This window comes from Hemicordylus capensis, chromosome 2, assembly GCF_027244095.1.
Source record: "Hemicordylus capensis ecotype Gifberg chromosome 2, rHemCap1.1.pri, whole genome shotgun sequence".
NCBI lineage: Eukaryota > Metazoa > Chordata > Lepidosauria > Squamata > Cordylidae > Hemicordylus > Hemicordylus capensis.
The window spans coordinates 128,875,030-128,897,849 of record NC_069658.1 but is presented as its reverse complement, the minus strand read 5'-3'; positions in this window follow the sequence as shown (position 1 = coordinate 128,897,849).

Genomic DNA, 22,820 nt, shown 5'->3' with positions numbered 1-22,820 from the left:
ATAAGAGGGGTGTGTGTGTGTGTGTGTGTGTGTGTGTTTGCCACAGCCTCAGTATGCTGTGCTGTCAGTGACAGGCAGGCTGACACATGTGAGAGCACTAGCAGCCAAGCTCATCATTGACCATGGCTGGCGGTGTGTGTGTGCAGTGCGTGTGTGTGTGTATGTGCTGCTTCTCTGGAATGGGTAAAAACTTGTTAACAGAGCAGAACAAACAATGCAAATGCCAACATTAAATACAGGAAATCAAATCAGTCCTCCTGCCTACTCCACACCACAGCTCAGATGGATCGGTGCTGCTGGGCCATGGCGCCAGTCCATCCACCATCGTCATAGGACTTGTGGTGTGATGCGTGTGTTCAAGCAATGCAAATTAAATAACATTCAAAAATCAAAACCCTCTTGCCTGGTCCACACCACAGCCTCTGGTAGGTGGGTGCTGCTGGACCATGGCGGCAGTCCATCCACCATCATTGGCCTCATGGTGTGATGCGTTTCTGCATGTGGCGGCAGCACTAATGGGCAAGCTGTGACAGATCGTGGCTGGGGTGAGCTGCCAGTGGCATAGGAGGCAGTGCTTAGGGGGGATGGCCAGGAGTCACTCACCTTCCACGGCCAGCTCAGGGTAGCCCAGCAGGGGGAGGCTGGCCTTCAGGAATACCAGCTGTCAACCAACATAGAGTCCAGGCATGTGTGCTGAGGTGTCACCACATCCCCAGCCATGGAGAACAACCTCTCACTCGGGATGCTGGGTGTGGGGCATGAGAGGCATTGCCTAGCAATGGATGCCAGGTCTGACCAGACAGGGCAATGTGTTGCCCAAAACTAGTACAGCTCTGTCTCCCGGCCTTCCACCGGCTCCTGAAGGTTCTGCAGAACAAACTGCTCAGCAGAGTTGGGTCGGCTTCTCCTGACCCCTTGGCAAGGAAAGCTGCCAGGAGTGTTTAAAAAAAATATCAAAAAGAGATTTTGTTGGGGAGGGAGACTAAACTTTTCCCTTTTCAAAATGCATGTGTGAAACATCTTCTAGATCTGGGCTGCACCACTTCGTCCCTCCAGCTGTTTTTGGACTGCAACTCCAAGATCTGCAAGAAGGCCAAAGTTGTGCAACTCTGTTCTAAATTCAATATATTGTTATAAATAAAGTCTATAAGTGCAATACATGGAAAGTTAATCTTGCTTATGTTGAATAAATCAAACCCAACTATTCAGTTTTGTTCAGTTACATCCAACTGAGTGAAATGTGCTTCATGTTCTGTGGATTCCAGATGGATTGGAACTGAAATTTCTGCAAAGTGAAATTCAAAGAGAATTTCAGGATACCTCCAAGGAGTAGCATTGGATGATTTTCTCAGATGATTTTTCCATATCCCTAGTCCATACAATCATTGCTCTTCTTTTGCCCTTCAGTCCCCCTGAATTTCTTTTGCTGCAGATATTGGCTTTGCTGCTGCTGCTGTCAGTCCCTTGTCTTTTGCTTCCCTAAAAATAATTGGCTGCTAGGGATGTGCACAAACCAGTTTGGCAGTCCTTTTCCAGACTGCTGGACTGGTTTAGAGGTCCAGTGTTTGAACCGGTTTGGCAGGGGGGGTTACTTTTAAGGAGCAGGGAGGGTGCCCTTGCCCCCCACTGTGTTTCTCCCATTAACGCTGCCACCAAAACCGCTGCTGCGGGCCTGCTGCATAACTCCTTGCAGCCCCTGCGTACCTCCTTGCAACTCCTTGTGTCAAACCAGAAGTGCCCAAAGTGCATGTGTGTGCATGCACATCAGGAACTTGAGGTTTGATGCTGACCAGGGCTGCAAGGAGGTATGCAGCAGCCCAGTGCCAGAGGTTTTGGTGGCAGCGCCAGTGGGGAAAATGGGGCAGCGGGGTAAGGGCACCCTCCCTGCTCGTTAAAGGTAACCTCCATGCCACCAAACCTTCCGACCGATGGTTTGTGCACATCCCTATTAGCTGCTATATTAGCCAATCACAGTGAACATGCATGCTGATGTAATTGCATGTTGATGATGTCATACATTTTAAACTGGAGGTGAAACCCCTAACAGCTTCATAGCAAAGAGTAAAATTGTATTTAAAAGCTAATTTAAAACTCAAACGAGAGGAGCTTCTTTTCCCCCAGCAAGGCTTTGTTGAATAAAAGATACCCAATTGTCTCGTACGAGAGCTCTGCAAGTGGGCGTTTGAACCAATCATGCCAACCTGCAATGTATGGTTAGCTTCAAGGGCATATAACAAAATGAATAATGACATGGCATACCAAAAGATAACTTTTGTTTGATGTGGTCACAAGGTTAAATTATGGGATGTCACATTACATTTCATCAAGTGAGTAAAAGTTTTCAGATGGTTAGAGAACTCAAACAGTTTAAATAGGGAGGATATGGGACAAGGAGAAATGTCACTATTTGCAATGAATTTTAATTTTAATTTTTAACTTCAAAGTTGCACACAATGTGCAGATTGGCTTCACCAGCCCCAGGTTCAAACATCCAGTGCTGTTGAGAGGAGAACATCACCAAATTATTCAGGATGTTGAAAATGAACATGCTTTGTGGATGATTTCAAAATGATCTCTCCAAACTGGGTGGAATGAGCAACACAATGGGAAATGCAGTTCAGTGTAAATGTGTAAAGTGGTGCACACTGGGCCAAGAAATCCCGGCTTCATGTATACATGTCTGAGCTGTATGTAATTAAGCAAGAAAGAGTTCTTGAGGTCGTGGTGGACAGCACAATGAAATGCTGAGTCAGTGTGCAGTAGGGGTGTGAAAACCAGTTTGACATCAAACCAGTTTGGCTCAAAGGTTCGTGGTTGAACTAAACCACCCCCGGTTGGGCTTGACCCCGAACCGAACGCACACACACCCAGTTTGGGGGTTCAATGAACTTTTTTAAAAAAGACTCTTTCTTTTTAACTTACCCCCTCCGGGGGCTTCACCAAGATGGCAGGGGGTGTCACACCCCTACTGTACACTGGCTTGGAGAGCCGGAAAAGGTGCAAAAGAAAGTGATCAAAAGGGGACTGGAGCACCTTAAGAGAAAAGGGAGGCCACAGCACCTGGGGCTTTTTAGTTTTGTAAAAAGGCTACTAAGGGGAGACGTGATAGAAGTGTATAAGATTATGCATGGTGTGGAAAGAGTGGATGGAAAGAAGGTTTGCCTCCCTCACAAGACTAGAAGCAGGGGTCATCTACTAACTTTCCTCACACAGTTGTTGTGAGGTCAAAAAGGGAATTGGGATTTGAGAGGTGGAAAGGACCTTCGGGATCTTCCAGTGCTCAGTGCAAGAAACTTATACAGCATCCCTGAAAGATGACTCTTCTTCAGCCTCTGTTTGAAAACCTCAAATGAACGGGGGGACCCCACAACCAGCACTGCTGTAGGTAGACTGTCCCCTATCAAACAGCTCTTACCATTAGGAATTTTTTTCTCATTCCTAACATAAATCTACTTCCCTGTAATATTCAGAATACTTGTTCAAGTCCTGCCATCAGATTTCCCCTTTTACTCCTCACAGCAACCCTGACAACTAAGTGATAGCATGTCACTGGCACAAGGCCACCTGCTTAGCCTCATGGCTGAGAAGATGATGTGGCAACGTGGGTTCCCCGCAAGTATGCTCTAACCACTACACCACATTTGTGCTCATACAGAATGCTGACTAGTATATTCAGGATGCTGGACTAGATAGGCCTTTGGTCTGATTGAGCAGGGGCCTTCTAAAATAACACTCAGAACTTGACTAACATTCTGTAGTATTAATCTTTTCTGTAGACCTCAGGTAGAGAATATGCAGAACCTTCCGCAAAATTTTGCTAGTCTTATCTCAAATTTGGTTGTTCCCCTGGAACTTTCAAATTAACATTGAAATTTCGTATTAGATTAAATTCATTGGCAGCGTTAATCTAATATGAAATTTCAATGTTAATTTGGAAGTTCCAGGTTGTTGTTGTTTAAAGGTCAGCTGTGTGGGGGCGGGGGCATAATCAGGATCGGGACCATAGCAAGAGCAGAAAGGGGTTTTAACTCTCTCCTTCAGCAGCCCCAATCCAGATCAGGTCCCTCTGTGGTTGATATTTCTGCAGAAGGGAGCTCTCATCAGCACTAGTGGAAGTTTCCTTCAGAAGGAGAAAGTAAGTAAGTAATAATTTATTACGGTCAATGACTAATCAACATACACACCAAAATATAAATCAGCATAAAACAAAACAAAATCAAAATACTAAAGCTTGATAACACCACATCAGGTTATGCAAAAATCTCAGTTACAACTAAGTTGTTCCCATCTCATTTAACAGGTTACTGCACAGAATCTTACTGTCCCTGCTGTGACAGCTGCATGTTGATCTGCCAGAAGATGGAGATGTAATACTCTTCTGACTGGGCAGGCCTATGTTTTAAAAATGGTTCGATCCAGATAGTACGAATGCCCCTGTAATAGGCACAGTGTAAAAGAACATGTGAGACAGACTCAATGTCACCCGAACCACATGGACATAACTGGTTCCTTGGCGGTAGGGATGTGCGGTTCGGTTCGGATCCGGACCGGTTCGTCCGAACCGGTCCGGATCCGGCGGCTCGATCCCGGACCGAATCGGGCCCTCCCGGGGACCGAGCCGGACCGAATTCGAGCCGGTTCGGTACCGAACCGGCTCGGGTTTCCCGAACCGGTTCGGGAATGAAATTGAGTCTCACTCAGTGTCTCTTTAAAGTGTGTCCTCCATTTTGTGTCTCCTTCCCGAAACTTTTGCTCCTCCTTGCATCCATTTTGTGATGCTATTTCCAGGCATTGTATTGGCTGCGCTATTGATCCTTGATTGGCCAGAATGAGTCCTTTGGTCTGGTAGGCTGCTTGGCTGTTGCACTGTTGAGAGCTGGCACCCTGTTGGCCGTGGGGGGAGTGCAAAGGTGGGGGCTCCCAAAGGAGGGAATTTCAAACCTATATAAACCCAAGCCTCTTCTCTGGAAACTTCTCTTGGCTGCAGTTGTGGGATCATCTCTGAGACCTGCTTGCCCTTTGCTGGCTGCTCTGGTGTCTCTGTGAGTCCTGACTGTGTCCTGTGTCTCTCTGTGTGTGCTCTGTCTAATCCTTTGTCCACCTGCCCTTTGTGACTCTCTGTGTGTCTCCTCTCTCTGTCTGTCTCTTGTCTGTATACTGTGTGTTACTTCACTTTACTTTCTTCTTAATTTCCCCCAATTTTCCCTGTTCCTTGTCTGTCTGCTTTTCTCCCCCCCCCCTTTCCCTTCTCATCCTTTGGGCCTACCCTCCCCCTCCCCCACTCCCACCCACTGCATCCTCATTGCTTTAAATCTTCTTCCATTAATTATTGCTCTTTGTCCTGCCTTGTTGTTGTCCAACTTTTTTATTTTCACATTGCATTCCATTGGTTTCAGTTATATATTGCTTGCTGGTTTTGCTTAAATTGTACCATTTTGTTTGTTTCTGCTGACTGCTGCTGCCCTGCGAGTTGGTTCCCTGAATCCCTCCCCCCCACCCCCAGAGGATTCTGTTGTTGTTTCTTGTTGTCCCATATAATCAGTTTTGGTTCCCTGCTCCAAACTTGCCCCTCCAAGTCCAACCACACCCCACCCCAACCCCACCCCATCCAGCCTTCTCCCAAGTTTGCTGCTGCCAAACCGAGTCCAGTTTTCTTTGCTTGGTTCCACTTATTCATTTGCTATTATTAATTTGCAGCAATTGTGGTTTCATTGTCTCTGTTCACTTAGTGGCCCCCCTCAGAGTCTGTGTTTGGTTCCCCCTCCCCACACCCCCACCCCAAGTTTTTTCTGCTGGTTATAGTCTTTCTTTTAATTTTTTTTTAAACTTCTGGCTTGTGTTCTCTTGATATATATTGCTTTATATATTTTGCTACCCTCCTCCTCCTCCTCCCCCCCCGCCTGCCCCCCCCACCCTCCCTCCTCCCAGACCCTACCCTAGCCCAGGCCCAGCTCCTCCCCCAAACACCCCATCCAGCCTAATCGCTGCTGCTGCCCGAGTTGTTCCAGTTTCTCCTTTGCTGTTTGTTGTTGCCCCCTCCCCTTCCCCCCAACACCCCTCTGCCACACACTAGCCCCCAACCACACACACCCTCTCTGCTCCCCCCACCCCACCTCTTTTTCTCCTTGCCCCTGACTCTCTCCACTCACCCCAGGCCCCCTGCCACACACTAGCCCCCAACCACACACACCCTCTCTGCTCCCCCCACCCCACCTCTTTTCCTCCTTGCCCCTGACTCTCTCCACTTACCCCAGGCCCCCTGCCACACACTAGCCCCAACCACACACACCCTCTCTGCTCCCCCCACCCCACCTCTTTTTCTCCTTGCCCCCGACTCTCTCCACTTACCCCAGGCCCCCTGCCACACACTAGCCCCCAACCACACACAGCCTCTCTGCTCCCCCCACCCCACCTCTTTTCCTCCTTGCCCCCGACTCTCTCCACTTACCCCAGGCCCCCTGCCACACACTAGCCCCCAACCACACACACCCTCTCTGCTCCCCCCACCCCACCTCTTTTTCTCCTTGCCCCCGACTCTCTCCACTTACCCCAGGCCCCCTGCCACACACTAGCCCCCAACCACACACAGCCTCTCTGCTCCCCCCACCCCACCTCTTTTCCTCCTTGCCCCCGACTCTCTCCACTTACCCCAGGCCCCCTGCCACACACTAGCCCCAACCACACACACCTTCTCTGCTCCCCCACCCCACCTCTTTTTCTCCTTGCCCCCGACTCTCTCCACTTACCCCAGGCCCCCTGCCACACACTAGCCCCCAACCACACACACCCTCTCTGCTCCCCCCACCCCACCTCTTTTTCTCCTTGCCCCCGACTCTCTCCACTTACCCCAGGCCCCCTGCCACACACTAGCCCCCAACCACACACACCCTCTCTGCTCCCCCCACCCCACCTCTTTTCCTCCTTGCCCCCGACTCTCTCCACTTACCCCAGGCCCCCTGCCACACACTAGCCCCCAACCACACACACCCTCTCTGCTCCCCCCACCTCTTTGGACCGCTGCTACTGCTGTGTCCTCCCCCCACACCTGAATCCCCCCTCCCTGCTGCGCTGCGCTTCTCCTCTCTCCTCTTTCTCTCTATCATCTCTCTTTCTCCTCTCTCTCTCTTTCTTTTCTCTCTCTCTCCTCTCTTTCTCTTTGTCCCTGCCCCCCCTCTCTTTTCTCTCTCTCTTAGTCTTTTCTCTCTCTGCTCCCCTTCACTTTCCACCTCCTCTCCCACAGCTGCAGCCGCACACAGTAGCCTACCCACCTGGCGGCTGCCATCGGTTTTTTTTTTCTTTTTATAGTTTTTGGTTGATTTTGTCTCTGCTTGGGGGTGAGTTGAGCGACACAAATAGTGTTGTCTCCTCACTTCTGCCCCTCCATCGTTGTTGAACTACCCCGGTTGCCTGTGTGCCTCGTGCGGCCGCCCTGCTGTGTCCCAGCCCAGGGTGGCTGGCTGGCGGCGGCGAATCCGTGACCAGCAGTGAGTGGCAGGAGAAGGACCGGAAGAAGAGGGGTTAGTGCGTGTGCGATTGTGCACCTTTTGTTGCCCCTTTCTCTCCCTAGCTGGCGGTTTTAAATAGGGACACCCCTATTCTGAAATGCATTTGGGTGTGGGGAGGAGGGAGGGAACCTTGGAGAGGAGATGTACTGTTGTAAAACTTGTGTCTTCATGCCCATGCCCAGTAAAGAAATTGCTGCTGTGTGTTGCGTTGCATTGCATGCGTCTTGCAGGTGGTTTTTGAACAGGTGCCTTCCAGAGTGCTTCCTTGCCTCTGGGGCAGTCTGAGTGGGGTCCAGGGTTCTGATGCGATGCTGCCACTACATGCTGGGCCCATGCCATGCCAGAGTGCTTCCTTGCCTCTGGGGCAGTCTGAGTGGGGTCCTGGCTGGGCTCTGATGCTGCCACTACATGCTGGGCCCATGCCATGCCAGAGTGCTTCCTTGCCTCTGGGGCAGTCTGAGTGGGGTCCTGGCTGGGCTCTGATGCTGCCACTACATGCTGGGCCAATACACACGTATGATGATGATCATGATGTTCAATCCATGAGGCTGCCATCAAGTGTTTGCTGCTGCTTGCTTGCCATGGCATTGGGCAGGCAGAGTCACAGAGTGGGTGGGTTCAACCTCTGTGTTGGTGTGACTGGGTTCTGGTTTTGGTTGTGTGCAATTTAGAGTCACTAAATAGGCTGCATTGAGTTTGATGCTCCCCCCACAGGAGCATTACTTGAGAACCACCCCCCAGAACCCACACTTTGTGTTCCAGTTCACTAAATAAGGGTTTCCTCCTTTGATCTGCAGGTTCCCAAGCGTTGACTGCATCCCTCCCCCACCCCCGGTAGGTGCTGTGCCCTCCCCCCATCCACTCCCCCCCCAAAAAAAGCTAAAAACTTGCCACCCACACCACAACTACTCCACCCAACTGCCCGTGCCACCCTCCCACACCGGGGTTCCACCCTTTAACCCCCTATTTTTCTAAAAAAAAACCCTCCCAGACCCATCTCCCCAATTGGCTTGGTGGTTGACTCCCAAATTCAAAAAGGACACCCTCCCCCTCACTTCGATTGGCTTCCCCCCCCATATCAAAAAGTCTTCCTTTCCCCCCAATTGGCTTCCTTTTTTGAAAACAAACTTCCCCCCTGCCGCCTCCAAATCAGCTGCCTTTTTTTTGGCCCCTAAGCCCCTCCAAATTATTTTTTTGACCCTGTCTGGCCTTCCTCCTAAAGTCTCCCTCCTTCTGACCTAGCAGCATGTCTGAGCGCCGTGTGGCGGGCAGGGCTCGCTCAAGGCTGGCAGGCAGAGGTGGGAGAGGCCAGGTGCGGGGTGCGCCTGCGGCACGGGGAGGGAGAGGACGCGGGGAGCCTGAGGACACCCCAGTTCTCCCCATTGGAGAATTCTTTGCTCCGGCCCCATCTTTGGTGCGCAGGATTCAGTTCCCCACGCCTGCTGCCGCCAATCGCGGCAGAGGCAGAGGCACTGTTAGGGCTGTGGCGGGTCCCTCCTCGCCGGCGGCACCAGGTGCTGCTGAGCTACCGCCAGTTGTTGAGGTGGAGGAGACTGTGGAGTTGGAAGAGCAGGTAGAGGGCGGTGAGGACCGTGCGGCTGGCAGCGATGCAGCCAGGTTCTCCCTCCCTCTGGGGCCCCTTCCCCCTATCCTTTCGCCGCTCAGTGGGGCCCCCCCTCGTGAAGCCCGACACTCTGGTGGGGAGCGGTCTGGCGAGGTGGTGGAGGAGAGGCCTGCCTCTCCGATGCCAGTTGAGCCGGGCCCTTCCTCCGCTGTGGAGGGCGGAAGGGGCGGGTTGGGTGGCAGCAGTGGGCAGGCAGCGGCGGCCGCCCCCCCCCTATGATTGCAGCCACCCTGCGAGAAACGGCCTAGGACGGCGCCCAGGGCGCAGGAGGCCAAGGGCAGTGGTGCATGGGTGCATTTTGAGATCCCTCAAGATGCCCCATTCCACGCCCGCTGTGTCCACTGCAGGATGCTTGTCAGCCGTGGAAGGGACCCTGCGCACCTGGGTACGACGCCTATGTGGAGACACCTAGAGCGTCACCACCCAGGTCTCAGGGGACAGGCTGGCAGCGCTAGTGCGCCTTGTGCATCTGCCACTAGGGCGGGCAGCGGCAGTGTGCCAGCCAGCAGGCAGGCTACACTGCCCGTCCAGCGGTGGACGCAGTCCTCGGGCAGCCAGCGTATTGTTTGCGTGGACCATCATCACCTCACCCGCCTCATAGGGGAGATGATTTCCACCGATGACCAGCCGTTTCAGGTGGTCGAGAACAACGGCTTCCGCCGGATTCTCCAATACCTGGCTCCCGAATACGTCATCCCCTCAAGGACGACGTTCAGCCGGAACGTGGTCCCCTCCCTGTACCGCCGGTGCAGGGAGCTCGTGTCGGCCGAGCTGCGTGCAGCTCCGGCCGGGACAAGCGTGCATTTCACGACTGACCTCTGGACCAGTGTCAGTGGGATGCACGCTTCTTTCCTGGCCCTCACTGCCCACTGGTGGGGACCGGAGATTGAGGGGACCTCCGCGGGCGATGCTTCCGGGTCCGGCGCGGCTCCCGATGCACTACGGCACAGGTGGGCCGTCCTGCACGTGGAGACGATGGACACGAGGCACACCGCGGAGGAGGTGGTGGCCGTACTCGACCGCCAGATAGAGGAGTGGATTGGCGGTTGTCCACACCTCTCCCGCGGCTTCATTGTCACCGACAATGGAGCCAACGTTACCACCGCTGTCGAGACAGTCATGGACTGTGTGAACATACGGTGTATGGCACACACGCTCCATCTGACCGTCAGGGACGCCCTTGGCCTTAAGGAGCTGAGGGCGTCCCAGGAGAAGGGGGCCCGCCCCATCGCAGGTGCTGTTGCTGCCACGGCTACGCTTGTGGATAAGTCCCGCAAGCTGGCCGCCCACTTCCACCGCAGCGAGAAGTCCAGGAGACTGCTTCGCCAGAAGCAGGATGACCTTGGCCTTCCTCGCCATCTCATCCCTACGGATGTGGAGACGCGGTGGAACTCCACCTTCCTCCTGTTCCAGCGCCTGTTGGAGCAGGAGAGAGCCCTTGTCGCCCTGGCGAGGGACGAGTCCTTGGATGTCTGCGACTTCTCGAACGCAGAGTGGAAGCAGATGTCCGAGGCGGTGTCGGCACTCGAGCCCTTCCAGCTTGCCACGAAGGGCTTGTGTGGCGACACCACTCCCTTGAGCCAGGCGCTGCCCACAGCTGTTGGTCTCGAGAAGCTGATGGGTGGACTCCATATCTCTCTGACCACGCCAGAGGGTCGTGCTCTGGCTGGGAGGCTGAGGTCTGGGGTTGACAAGCGGCTCGTTGATGTGCTGGGAGACAGGGAGGAGTATGTCCTCGCTTGTCTCTGTCACCCAGCCCTCAAGGGCAATGCCGTGAGTGCCGACGACTTGCCCAGGTGGAAGGGCATCCTGGTCGAGAAGGTTAGGGAGGAGGAGGCCGCTAGGGCCCGCAGAGACCAGGGTGTTGGTAGTGGTGCGGGGGCAGCCCTCGCGGCCCAACCCGCACCCAGCAGCAGCATGGGCGGCCAGCCGGTGTCAGCTTCCCCTTCCCCTCCCTCTTCCCAGTCCAGCAGCGCGGCATCCCAGGCGGCGCCATCGCAGCAGCCATTTGCTACCGACTCGAGATCCGCCCAGTGGTTTCAGCGGTTCTGCTATGGCGCCATGCCTGGTATGCGGGAGGCTCGACCTGCCAGGCCCCCCTCCAGTGCTGAGCAATGCGTTGCGCAGTACTTGGAGGAGCCTGTGGAGGGAGACGGCGTGGACTGCGCACAGTTCTGGGCGAGCCGCCGCCAAGTCTGGCCGGACCTGGCGGTGGTGGCTGTGCGCCTCCTCTCCTGCCCCCCAACCAGTGTCCAGAGCGAGCGGGTGTTTTCACGTGCCGGGGACGTGGTGACACCCTCTCGCTCCCGCTTGGACCCTGGTCTGGTGGAGCAGCTGGTCTTCCTTAAGGTGAACCTCCCCCTGTTGGGCTACCCCAAGCTGCAGTTTGAGACGGGCGAGTGATTACCGTGGGTTGCCCCATGGTTGGTCACCTGCCTGGCTCGAACTCTGTGCTTATCCCTACCCTCCCCCCTTCCACCTCTAGCTGAGCTGACGTGACAGATGCTGAGCCGTGCCAGCCAGTCGCAGCGTGTAGTGTGCCCACACAGAGATGCAGTTGTAGTAGTAGTTGTAGTGCTGCGACTGGCCAGATGTTTACAATGCCCACGCCCACCTAAAAAGAAACCCAATGCTGACCAGCACAGGCCCTTTATCTATCCACCTGTCAGCATTTGGGGACCTGGCGTGGGCACGGCACACCCCCGCAAAGTAGCACAGCCCACGGAGTACTAGACTTAGCGGCAGCGGCGGGTATACGTTCAAAAATGCAGTGTAGATATGTAAATACTGTATGTAAATAAACATGTAAATAATTTTTTCTTTAAAAACCCCATGTCAAAATCAAGCCTCAAAATTATGCAAAAGAAAGAAAAAAAGGTGACAAAGGGAGAACAAAATGATGAATGCCAAATGAATTGATTTTATTGAAAATGTCACCAGAAATCATGTGTGGGGGGCTTGGTTTACATGGAGAAGATGATTGGGTGATTTTTTGAAATGAAACGAATGAATTATTATCATCTTATGTTCATCTTGATTGTGGTCACTGTTGATGTTGGCTGATGGCAAAAAACCCAAAACCATCAGAATAGCAATGAACTGGCTGCCAACACAACATATTGATTGATAACTGTGCAGGGGGGGAATTGGGTCTGTGTGTGTGTGTGTGGTGCAGGCTCAGTCTGTCTCTTCCTGTTGTGTGTCTGTCTGTCTGTCTGTCTGTGTGAATGGATGCCTAGCACTGTCTCTGTGTGTGGATGCTTTCTGTGTGTAGTGTGGTGTGTGTCTGTCTACATGTTTTTTTTCCTCCCCCCCCCATGCCTCCCTCCATCCTTCCCCTCTCATCCTCTCCCCTTCCTCTTCACCACCTTCCATCCTCCCTCCCTTCCAGCCCACCACCGCCTCACCTGCCCCCAACCCCGGTCTGGCAGATGATGAGAGTCTGGTCTCTCCCACCGAAGCACACACGTGAGCACGTGTGTGCACAAATATGTGGCTGACCAACTCTTAGCCGGACCCTCCCCCCTTCAATCCCCTCTACATCCCTCTCCCCCTCCCCTTTCCTCCCCCCTGCCTCCCAGCCTCCCTCCCTGCCTCCCTCCCCCCTCCTAGCTAGCAGCGCACACATACACACACAAAACACCTGTGGTGGCAAACACCACCAGCACACATGCACTCACACTGGTGCCACCACCTCTGCCTTGGGCCTCTGTGTCCTTGAGCAGATATGTGGTGGTGGACCAGAGAAGCATTTCTTTCCAGCAAGGCAAAAGGCATGCACTCACTGCACACACACACACACACACACGAAGAGGTGAAGACGAGAAGAGGCAACTTCTAGAACCAGCAGCAGCAGGTGAGTGTCGTGTAATTGTGTTGCTTCCCAAGGCCACTGCCCATGCTCAATGCTCAGTCTGCTGAAACTAAAGAACTAGCTACAATCACCCTTCCTCACATGCAGCTCAGCTCAGCTCAGCTCAGCTGCACAGCACACTGACTAACTAGACACTACAGCTGGTGGTAGAAAAAACAGAAGTCTAGATTCTAGAAGATGTCCTGGTGGATTTTAAACTTTCAAATCTGTGCTAGGATTGCCTCGCCCGCCTCCTCCTCCCCCTCCTCCTCCTCCTCCTGCCTGTAATTGTGCCCTCTCCCCTTGCAGTTGCGCCGTCGTGATGGGTTGGTGATGTGCGTGCGCCGTCTACTTGTTAGCTCTCTCCTCCTCATGTTGGCTGGGCTTGCCAGGCACTGGCTGGCAGCAGCTGTTGGCTGTGTGCTAGGCTCAGGCTGTGGCGCGCGTGACTGGACTGGGAATGTTATTGTAGCGGCAACACTGGTTGTGGTGGTAGCAGTAGTAGCTGTTGTTGTTGCTGGGCTGGTGGCTGCTGGCCTGTGCTGACTCTGCGCACTTGGTCTGGTCTGGTCTGGTCATTGGGATGCAGATGTAGGGTGTGTGTGCATCATCCATGGGGAGCATCAGAGCAGAGCAGAGCAGGTTGGCTGGCTTCTGTCTGTCGGGCCTAGTCAGTGGCAGGCACTGAGTGAGGCGGTGGTTCCTTTGGGCATCACATCACCCATCATGCAGAGCGGCAGGTCTGCTGCTCTGCTGCTCCGCCTCCTGCTTCTTCTCTGTGTGTGCTGCTCTTGTGCTTAGTGTGCTGCTCCGCTGCTGCTGCTGTGCTGGCAGGCAGCACAGTAGTGGCCTTTTTGTTAGATCAGAGAGTGGGTGTTGTCTCTCTGAGTGTCCTCCTCTTACTTGCTTGGATAGGAGTGGTGGTAGTAGGTAGGCATTAAGATGGACTGACTAGGTGTTACGTGTTAGGGCGCCCAGAGAGAGGGGCCAAAAAGATGGGGTGGCAATTGTTGGGTTGCTCCTAGTATTATTGGTGAATTTCTGAAGAAAATTTTTTTTTCCATTGGCTAGAATGGGGGTTCGGGGCTGCCCCAGACCCGCCTCTGTGGGGTGGCAGCACCGCCAAAGTGGGTCCGGGGCCATGGCAAAAATGCCCTCAGTCCCTCCCAGCAATCCCCGTAGAGATAGGAGTGATGGTTCTGTTGTTTTTCTGAGGTGTTCTGAGTGAGTGTGGATTCTGTGATAGCAAATGAGAGTGGATTCATGGTGTCTCATTGGAAATCTCATAAGCTATCATAGAATCTACACTCAGAATACCTCAGAAAAACAACAGAACCATCACTCCTATCTCTACGGGGATTGCTGGGAGGGACTGAGGGCATTTTTGCCATGGCCCCGGACCCACTTTGGGGGTGCTGCCACCCCACAGAGGTGGGTCTGGGGCAGCCCCGAACCCCCATTCTAGCCAATGGGAAAAAAAATTTCTTCAGAAATTCACCAATAATACTAGGAGCCACCAATTGCCTTGGGATTTTTGGGGTGGAGGACACCCATGGGTGGCTACCACCCACCCCAGCTTTTTTGCCCCTAAGGGCTCCACATTGTGAGTTATGGGCAAAAATTTATTTTTTGAAAAAAATTTGTAAAAAATCAGAGGAAGGTCCAATCGACTTGAAATTTGGGTGGCAGGTAGAACACAATGTCCCCTTCAAAACCAGCCACTTTTTGTGATCCGAACCGGTTCGGTTCGGATCCGAACCGGTTCGAAACCAAACCGGACCGGGGGGGTGGTCTGGCAAAACCAAAACCGAACCACCCCGGTCCGGTCCGGACCCGGTTCGGACCCGAACCGAACCGGGAGAACCGGTTTTATGCACATCCCTACTTGGCGGTATCCTCTTAAATCTGCCATCCAAAACGGCAGAAGGCAAGGCCTTAAACTGCGCCAGCAAAAAGGCTCTCCTCTAGTTTAATAAAATGATCATTAAGCAATGTATGGATTGAATTCGCATATAATACTTTTGAAGAAAAAAGTGTACTGCTCTGTTTTTAGACAATACATGTTTGCTACATATGACATGACCAGAGATGATGTGTATGAGGAAGGAGGAATGCCTTTTCTCAGGTGGTGTTTGACACCCATGGTTTTTGCCAGTACAGGAGGCCCTCGTTAATCCCGGTTTCAACAACCATGGTTTCATGTATATCTGCAGAACAGTTTTAGAGACCAAGTTTCTTTATCAGTAGTATTAAAAAAATAGGCACAATTTGCTTATTTGCAGTTCCTGAGTGGTCAGAAATGAGCCAGAAAGGACTTCCAGTGTCATTTCTGGCCAACATTTTACAGCAAGCAACCAATTTTTGGCTTTTTTTAAAAAAATGCAAATATTTGCCCAAAATTTGGCCAATTTGGGGTTTGGGGGGGCATTGCTGGAGAGCTGGGGATCTGGAGAGCAATATACTGTGCTTTTCTCCTCTTATTTCTCTCCTGCTCCCATCTTTTTGGCATTTTTTAAAAGGAACCTAACCCCTGGATTCCCATAGGGGTAAGATTTTTTATTCATGGGTTCCATATTCATGCCTATAGGTGAGAACAGAACTCCTGCGATTAATGAGGGTCTTCTGTACTTTAATCAAGCTTATTTTAACAAGTTTTTTAAAAAAATCCTGCTTCTTGACAAGTCAGGGGTACCTTTTTAATCAATCAGATTCTAACTGTTCAGTCTAATTGATCAGTTGACTAAATGCTGCAGTAATAAGTGGAAGCCTATCCACTGTCTACCTCCACCACAGAATGTAAGGTTGAATTGATTGTTGTCAGGATTACTTCTGTCTCTTGCAGTCTCACCCTCACATATCATAATTTCACAAGGATAAAGCCCCTTAGCTCAGCTTAAAGCTATTCTGAGAGAACGGAACATCCCTGGAAACTTTGTTTTTCGCAACAACTTCATTGTGTTTCTATCCATCTATCCTGCTCTTACTGCAAAGCCAAAAGTGTAATTCACATCACAGAAAAAGAAAAACAGAAAACAAGATCACAAACTTGAGAGCAATTTTTAAAAGGTTTATGTATAAAAACTAGCACCAAAATATTATTATTATTACATTTATAACCCACTCTTCCTCCAAGTAGCCCAGAGCAATGTACTACATACTTGATTTTCTTTCACAACCACCCTGTGAAGTAGGTTAGGCTGAGAGAGAAGTGACTGGCCCAGAGTCACCTAGCTAGTATAATGGCTGAATGAGGATTTGGACTCGAGTGTCCCCGGTCCTAGTCCAGCACTTTAACCACTATACCACGCTGGCTCTAATGTTGTGAAGAAAGACTTGCCCATGTCTATAGCATAGGTTGTATCAACACTCCCATGGATATGTGTAATCTACATTCCATCAAGAATTTGTTTTTATGATTCGCTTAGGTTAACCGACAAGCTCATAATGAACTTATTCCAGTGAAAGTTGTGCATGCAGTAAGGAATATTTTGCATTCATCAAGAGACATGACCAGTGACTTATAAAAGTACATGAAATGGCAAAAAGATGCAAGTGGTCAATAGAACCAGTTTTGGATCGGTTCTTCAGGATTAGATCATCTAATACCCAAATAGTCACTGAATGAGATTTACTGAGAGAAAATATACCATACCCCAAACCATGCCAGAAATCCAATGGAGGGGTATCCACCCCTCACCCCTCTTTTCTTCCATTTCATCCCAGCCTGAAGCAGCAACAATGAATTGTGTTACTCCAAGTCCCCATTCACAAAAATTCTGGCCTCAACATACCATTTTTAATTACCTGTCTAAGGCAAGGCAGTGAACAATGTGAGAGTGGTCTTGTAAAAATACTCCATAAAATGTCAAAATACTCTTCACATTTATGCTTCATTTTCAGTAGAAGGCACCAAGGGGGCATTGTAGTCTCATGAATTATTACCACATCGTATTATCTGCTGATATGTGTCACTCTGAGTTAGATTTGCATGATAAAAATTGATAAAGATGTCTTGAACAACAGTTCAAAGGAAAGCTGCGAAATTAATAGGAACCATATGCTGAAGAATGGAGGCAGTTATCTTTTTCCTAACTACTACTTTGTAGCAAACTTTAAGTAGGTTAGTTGCATATCAATAAGTCAGAAAGTATTACATCCATTGGTTGACAACAAGCCTTGGGGGAGAGGAAATGCATCCATCATTCCCCAAGTAAGACCATGGGACTGTAATTAGGGAGATAGACTGTTCCCTTTCAGGGAGTCTAACCATCTGAAGTGACTGTCAGTACTGACAGAATGGAATTCAAAAAACACCAGGGTACAGGGTGGGCCAGGTTTACACCTATAGCAGGTATTGTCGATCAGGCAGTTCTGAGCCAGCAGTTGCTAGTGCAGCAGACAGTAGTAAGTCTGACACTGTCATTCTGAAGAAGTGAAATTGAAGTTCAATTTCAGGAGCTGAGATCCTAACTAACACTGCACTTGGACAAGGACAACTAGCGCAATGCTGTTAGGCCATTTAGCTATACTAAGTCTGGAGGTTGCATTCCAGGCTAGAGTTCCGCTGGTGCAACCATGCTTCTGCAACCAGGTTCACAGCCTGTGGTGCTCCTCTTATGTTCTGCAGGGAGCTTTTGTGCAATTGGGTAAGAGCTAGAGCAGAGTTCCAAAGATGGGTGTGATTTAGATCAAAGATCTGCACAATCTTCTTGCAGTACCTCAACTTTGTTCATTGAACAAGAGCAGAGTTAGTAAAGATGTTGGTCATGGTTCCACCCATGGTAAAACATGTAAAACAAGCCTTTATAATGGAACACCTACTACTACTGTTAGTGCTGGGATATTTTTATACCCATTTTCAGTATATAAATACGGAGATATGTATATGCCCATTCTCAAAATAGTTTACATAGAAAATAAATAAAATGGCTCCCTGTCCCCAAAAGTTTCACAGTCTCTGAAAAGAAATATGAGGTAGACACCAGCAACAACCACTGTTGCTGAATGCTGTGTTGGGGTTGGATAGGGACAATGAAAGACAAGTGGAATTTCTCAGTTGGTTTCTGCACATCAGTACCATGGGCCTAGTCCCCTAGAAATGCTAGCGATCCAACTGCTCTAATCATGCCCTTTGCAGGGAATGACCCATTTCAGGAAGTGGAGTATTCTCTCTTATTGCCTCCTGTGTCTGTAAATTGAGTAACTGGGTTCTTCCTGTATACAAAATTAGTTCTTCTTCATGAGCCTTTAGCCTTTCTCTCATATCCCAAAGCAAGAAAACTAGCCTACTGGTTTTCCATCTTGCCAGCTTTTTGGAACATTATCGAAGAATATTGCTAAAGTTAATTTAGGAGAAGTTGGGACAATTATATATCGATGGAACCTACTTAAAAATGGAGAGTCCCTTGTTAAATAGGCTCTTGCCAGTGCCTTCCAGGCCTTCATGCTGCCCCCACATAATAGTGCTGGCAAGAAGCAGCCCCCATAGCAGGAATGTGCAATTTATTGTTTGCAGTTTGGCGCATAGCAGCCAGTGCTATTGATTTCTGTTTGCCATAATTTTACCCTGATTTCTGAGGCGGAGGGTTGCTATCACTCAGTGAGGTGTCACTTGCACCTCATCACAGTATATTTGCATTTAGCTTGTCAGGTCAAGGCATTTGACCAGTCTCACTCAGATAGCTGCTTAAAACAAGCATGAATGTACCAGAGTCTCTGGCACTGCTCTGTTGATTGTGTCCATGCTTCATAACTTGAAGATGATATCACAGAAAAAGAAAGGGGGCATGAAAGAATGAGTGTGTTCTCTTGCATGCACTCTCTCTCTCTCTCTTTCATTTCAGAAATTGAATAATGAATTATTGTGCCTGGAACAGAGGAGAAATGAAGGGGAATGTTGTGATTAAAGCAGAATAAAAGGCCAAGTCATATTTATATGTTAAAGTATTGAAAAAGGGAAAGCATGGGATTAAATGATAAAGGCTTAACAATTAATTCTTGAATAAAAAAGCATTATTTTAAAAAGAACTTCCTATTCATGCAAAGTGATAATAATTGGAGTGCAATGTAGGAACAAATGTTTAGAGATGTGAATAAATCATGCACTTAACGATGCTCTGTTCTCCACTTGTACTTGGGTCAAGATGTGTCTGACTTACTGAGCCCTTTCTCATGAGCAGTGAGAAAGGGCAAGAAGGCTAGAGGAGAGGAAGCCTTAAAAAGCTTACCTTCCTGCAGACGATCCGATTTCCCCCCTTGGGCAGGCAGATCGCCCACCCAGACAATTTCCGGCTGCTGCCATGAGATCTGAGGGTTGGGGTGCCGGACACATCATCCCCACCCCCTTGGAGCTCCCACAATGCACTGTGAAAGTGTGTGGTACGTTATGGCGATGCCCCTCCACAAAGCCAACCGGGAACCCTGCAGTTGGCCAACCCTGCCTGCAAGCAGCAAGGCTGGCAGACGAGTGTAGAAACAGGGTTAGGAGAGCACTTTCTCTCCTAACCTCATTTTGGAGGATGGCTCCGTAGGTGGGTTCGCCACCATGGTGCCACCAGGATTGGGCACCAGGGTGGCCCAGAGTGAGTGGTGGTGTAGTGCACATAGGGTGCCAACCACCCCCAAACCCACAAGCCCATGGGTCACTGGGTTTTGTTGTTTCTGAGGTGTGAGAGTAGATTCTCTGAGAGCAAGTGAGAGTGGATTCAATGTTTGTCACTGACTGCTGCAAATGAGAGTGGATTCTTTCAAAATCACCCCTTCCACCAGTTTTGAAATCTGGATGGTAGCAGGCACCCATTTAGACACTGCCACCTGACCCACTCTTCTGCCCCCCAAACCCCTTTTCTGCCCCAAATCTGCTACAAAGACATGCCAACTTCAAAAATCATTTTTAAAGCACCCCTTTGTCCAATTCCTTTGAAATCTGGGTGGTAGTTCCCTTGCACCCATTGAGCACTACCACCCACCATAACCCACTCTGGGCCACCCTGGTGCCACCCCCTGGGGAGTTATAATTAAGACTGCTGAAATCCCCATTATTCCCTATGGGAAAAAGCTTAAAGATGCATAAACTTCAAAAATCTTTTTTAAAAAATCACCCTTTTGCCCAATTCCTTCAAAATCCGGGTGCTAGCTTCCTTGCACCCAATGGGCACTACCACTTACCACAACCTGCTCTGGGCCACCCTGGTGCCCCCCATGTGGAGCTATAAGGTTGCTGAAATCCCCATTATTCCCTATGGGGGAAAGTTTAAAGATGCGCCAACTTCAAATATTCTTTAAAAACCACCCTTTTGCCCAATTTCTTTGAAATTTGGGTGGAAGCTTCCACCCATTGGTCACTACCACCCAACCCACTTTGGCCACAAAATGGAGGTCCAAATCTCCAAATTTTTTGGATCTGAATCAGGGGTTATTTGTTTTGTACCCAAATCTGGGTAATTGAGGACAGGGGTGATTTGTTTTGTCTCTAAATCACCCAAATCAGCCAGATTTAGGTACAAATTGTTTTGTACACGAATCGTTTCACACATCCCTATTAAAAATCCCCAAAGGTTGCTGATATTTCAAAAGTTGGCAAAGAGGACGTTGTATGTCTGCTTCTTTGAAAAAAGCTTGATTTTTTTGCTCTTAGTACTGTTCTGCGCTCTTAAAATTCAGCCCAAGCACTCATTGCCAGCAGTCTAAGGAAAAGGGGGTCCCTGTCCATGTTGGAGTGGGGCAGCACTGAGAGAACGGGGTCCGGATGCCAATGTTGGCATGCAAGATCTTACAGGGCACCCCAGATGGAGTGTTTTGATTTTCTCATGGCTTAGAAGTAATTATGGATTTAGTGTTGTGGAGAAACTATCTGAGAGAATTCTATGAAATTTCTTCTCAGGTAATACCCTGAAATTCTCTTTGAATTTCCAGGCCTAGCTGGATTATTAAAGGCCTTTCCAATTGGATTATACTGAATAATTTCAAATACTGATATTCACTTTCTAAGTAGCACATTAGCCACAACTGAAAAATTACCAGAAAAATAGTTGCCTCTCCAGTGCTCTTCATTGTCCTTTCCCTTCTTAGTATTGCTTCTGGGCATTCTTTCCTCCCTCTTTTCTCATTGATTGACAGCAGAAGGCTCTTCCTAATGCAGCCAGAGGTTTCCCTGCTTCCTCAGTGCACATGTGCAGGGCAGAAATGAGCTATTCTTGCACCCCCACTCTGCACACTGTAGAAGCAGGGAAGCTGCATTTGATCTGGATTAGTTGACTCAAGGGGATGTGTGAACTGGCTCGAGGTTGAGCTGGTCACCATTGAACCAGGCCGGCTTGAGGGCTCGTCCTCGAGTCAGACTGGGCCTGGTTCGACTTGACTTCAAGCTGAACCCCCTGAGCCAGCTCAGAGCCAGGGGAGGCCCATTGGGCATATGCAGCAGCCTCCAAAATGGTCACTGCCACAGGAGGAAGGGCTGGAACAGCCCCAAAATGGGCCAAACTGGACCTTTTTAGTATGGGACATAGCTGCTGGGGAGAGGGGGAGATGACAGAGACACCCCCTCATGGCCATCGACCCAGAACCAGCAGTGAGTGTAAAAAGTGTTTTGTGTTGGTTTTTTGTTTTTGTTTTTTTACAAAATTTAAACTTAAAACCCCTGAACGAGCTTGAATTTGAGCTGAGCTGGGAGTATGTTCAGGGGGCACAAAACTGAGTCTGGTCTAGATTTAAACCAAACTGGGCAAACTGATTTTGTGCACACCCCAGTTGACCCTAATGATTTTGCCCATAACCTCACTGCATCCAACTAGCATTGTGAGAAGTGTTGCCTCTAGTAATAGGATTAAAAACATTTGGAGTAAAACTGAAGGAAATGGTGCACTGAGGAGCAGAATTGAAACATTGTGGAAGTGTTTGTAATGAATGCTGAAAATAATTGAAAACAGGAAATGCTGTACTGTCAAATCAGCTATATTTGTCCAAGGGTCACTTTCATGATAGATCAATGTAAATATAGCCTAGGATTTTTTAAAATTGAAATGCCAAACATACCATATATCATAGTCATACCTGTTGCAGGAAATCATACTCAGTATGATTCTGAAGTTATGGGTTGTTGTTTTTTGTTAGAGTTATTAGGGGACCAATCGTGAATGATCTTATGAAAGTGTCCTTACTTGCTTACCACACCTGCCTCCCCCCCCCCATTTCCCTTCCTTTTATTAAGGAAGGGAAATGGGAGGTAGTGTACCTCCCTGCCGTCCTGTTACCCCCGTTGTCTGGATATAACAGGAAATCCCCAACGCGCTGTGCCAGCATGTGCAGGCACATCGGGGACTTCCACTTATATCCAGACAATGGGGGCAACAGGGTGACAGGAAGGTACACTACTGCCCCAATGAGCTTTTATGATAACAGATTCCAGCAGGGGGAAAGTGGCAGGAGGGGTAGGTGCACCCTCCCCTGCTCTTAAAGTGAGACATACACACACACTCCCTCCGTTGAACCGATGGAATTGCCGGTTCTGTGCACATCCCTAATAAAGATGGCTTTTTGTTGCTGTTGCAGGGAACCTGCTAGAAAATGGAACAGTGCCTGATTCACTAAGCCAATTGGTGTCAAATGCTTAATTAATACAGATTTGTGACAGCACTAAAGACACATGGTAAATTTTGCCAATGTGAGGACATGCAGACACATTTCCTTTTCATGAACTATCATCAGCTGATTATATTTAGGGCACTTCTGATCCTCACAGAGTGGTAGTTACAGATCATAATTCATAAGCTACCCATCCATTAATCCTACTTAATATTTATAGCGGTTTTCAAGATACAATAGATCCATTTTGATTTTT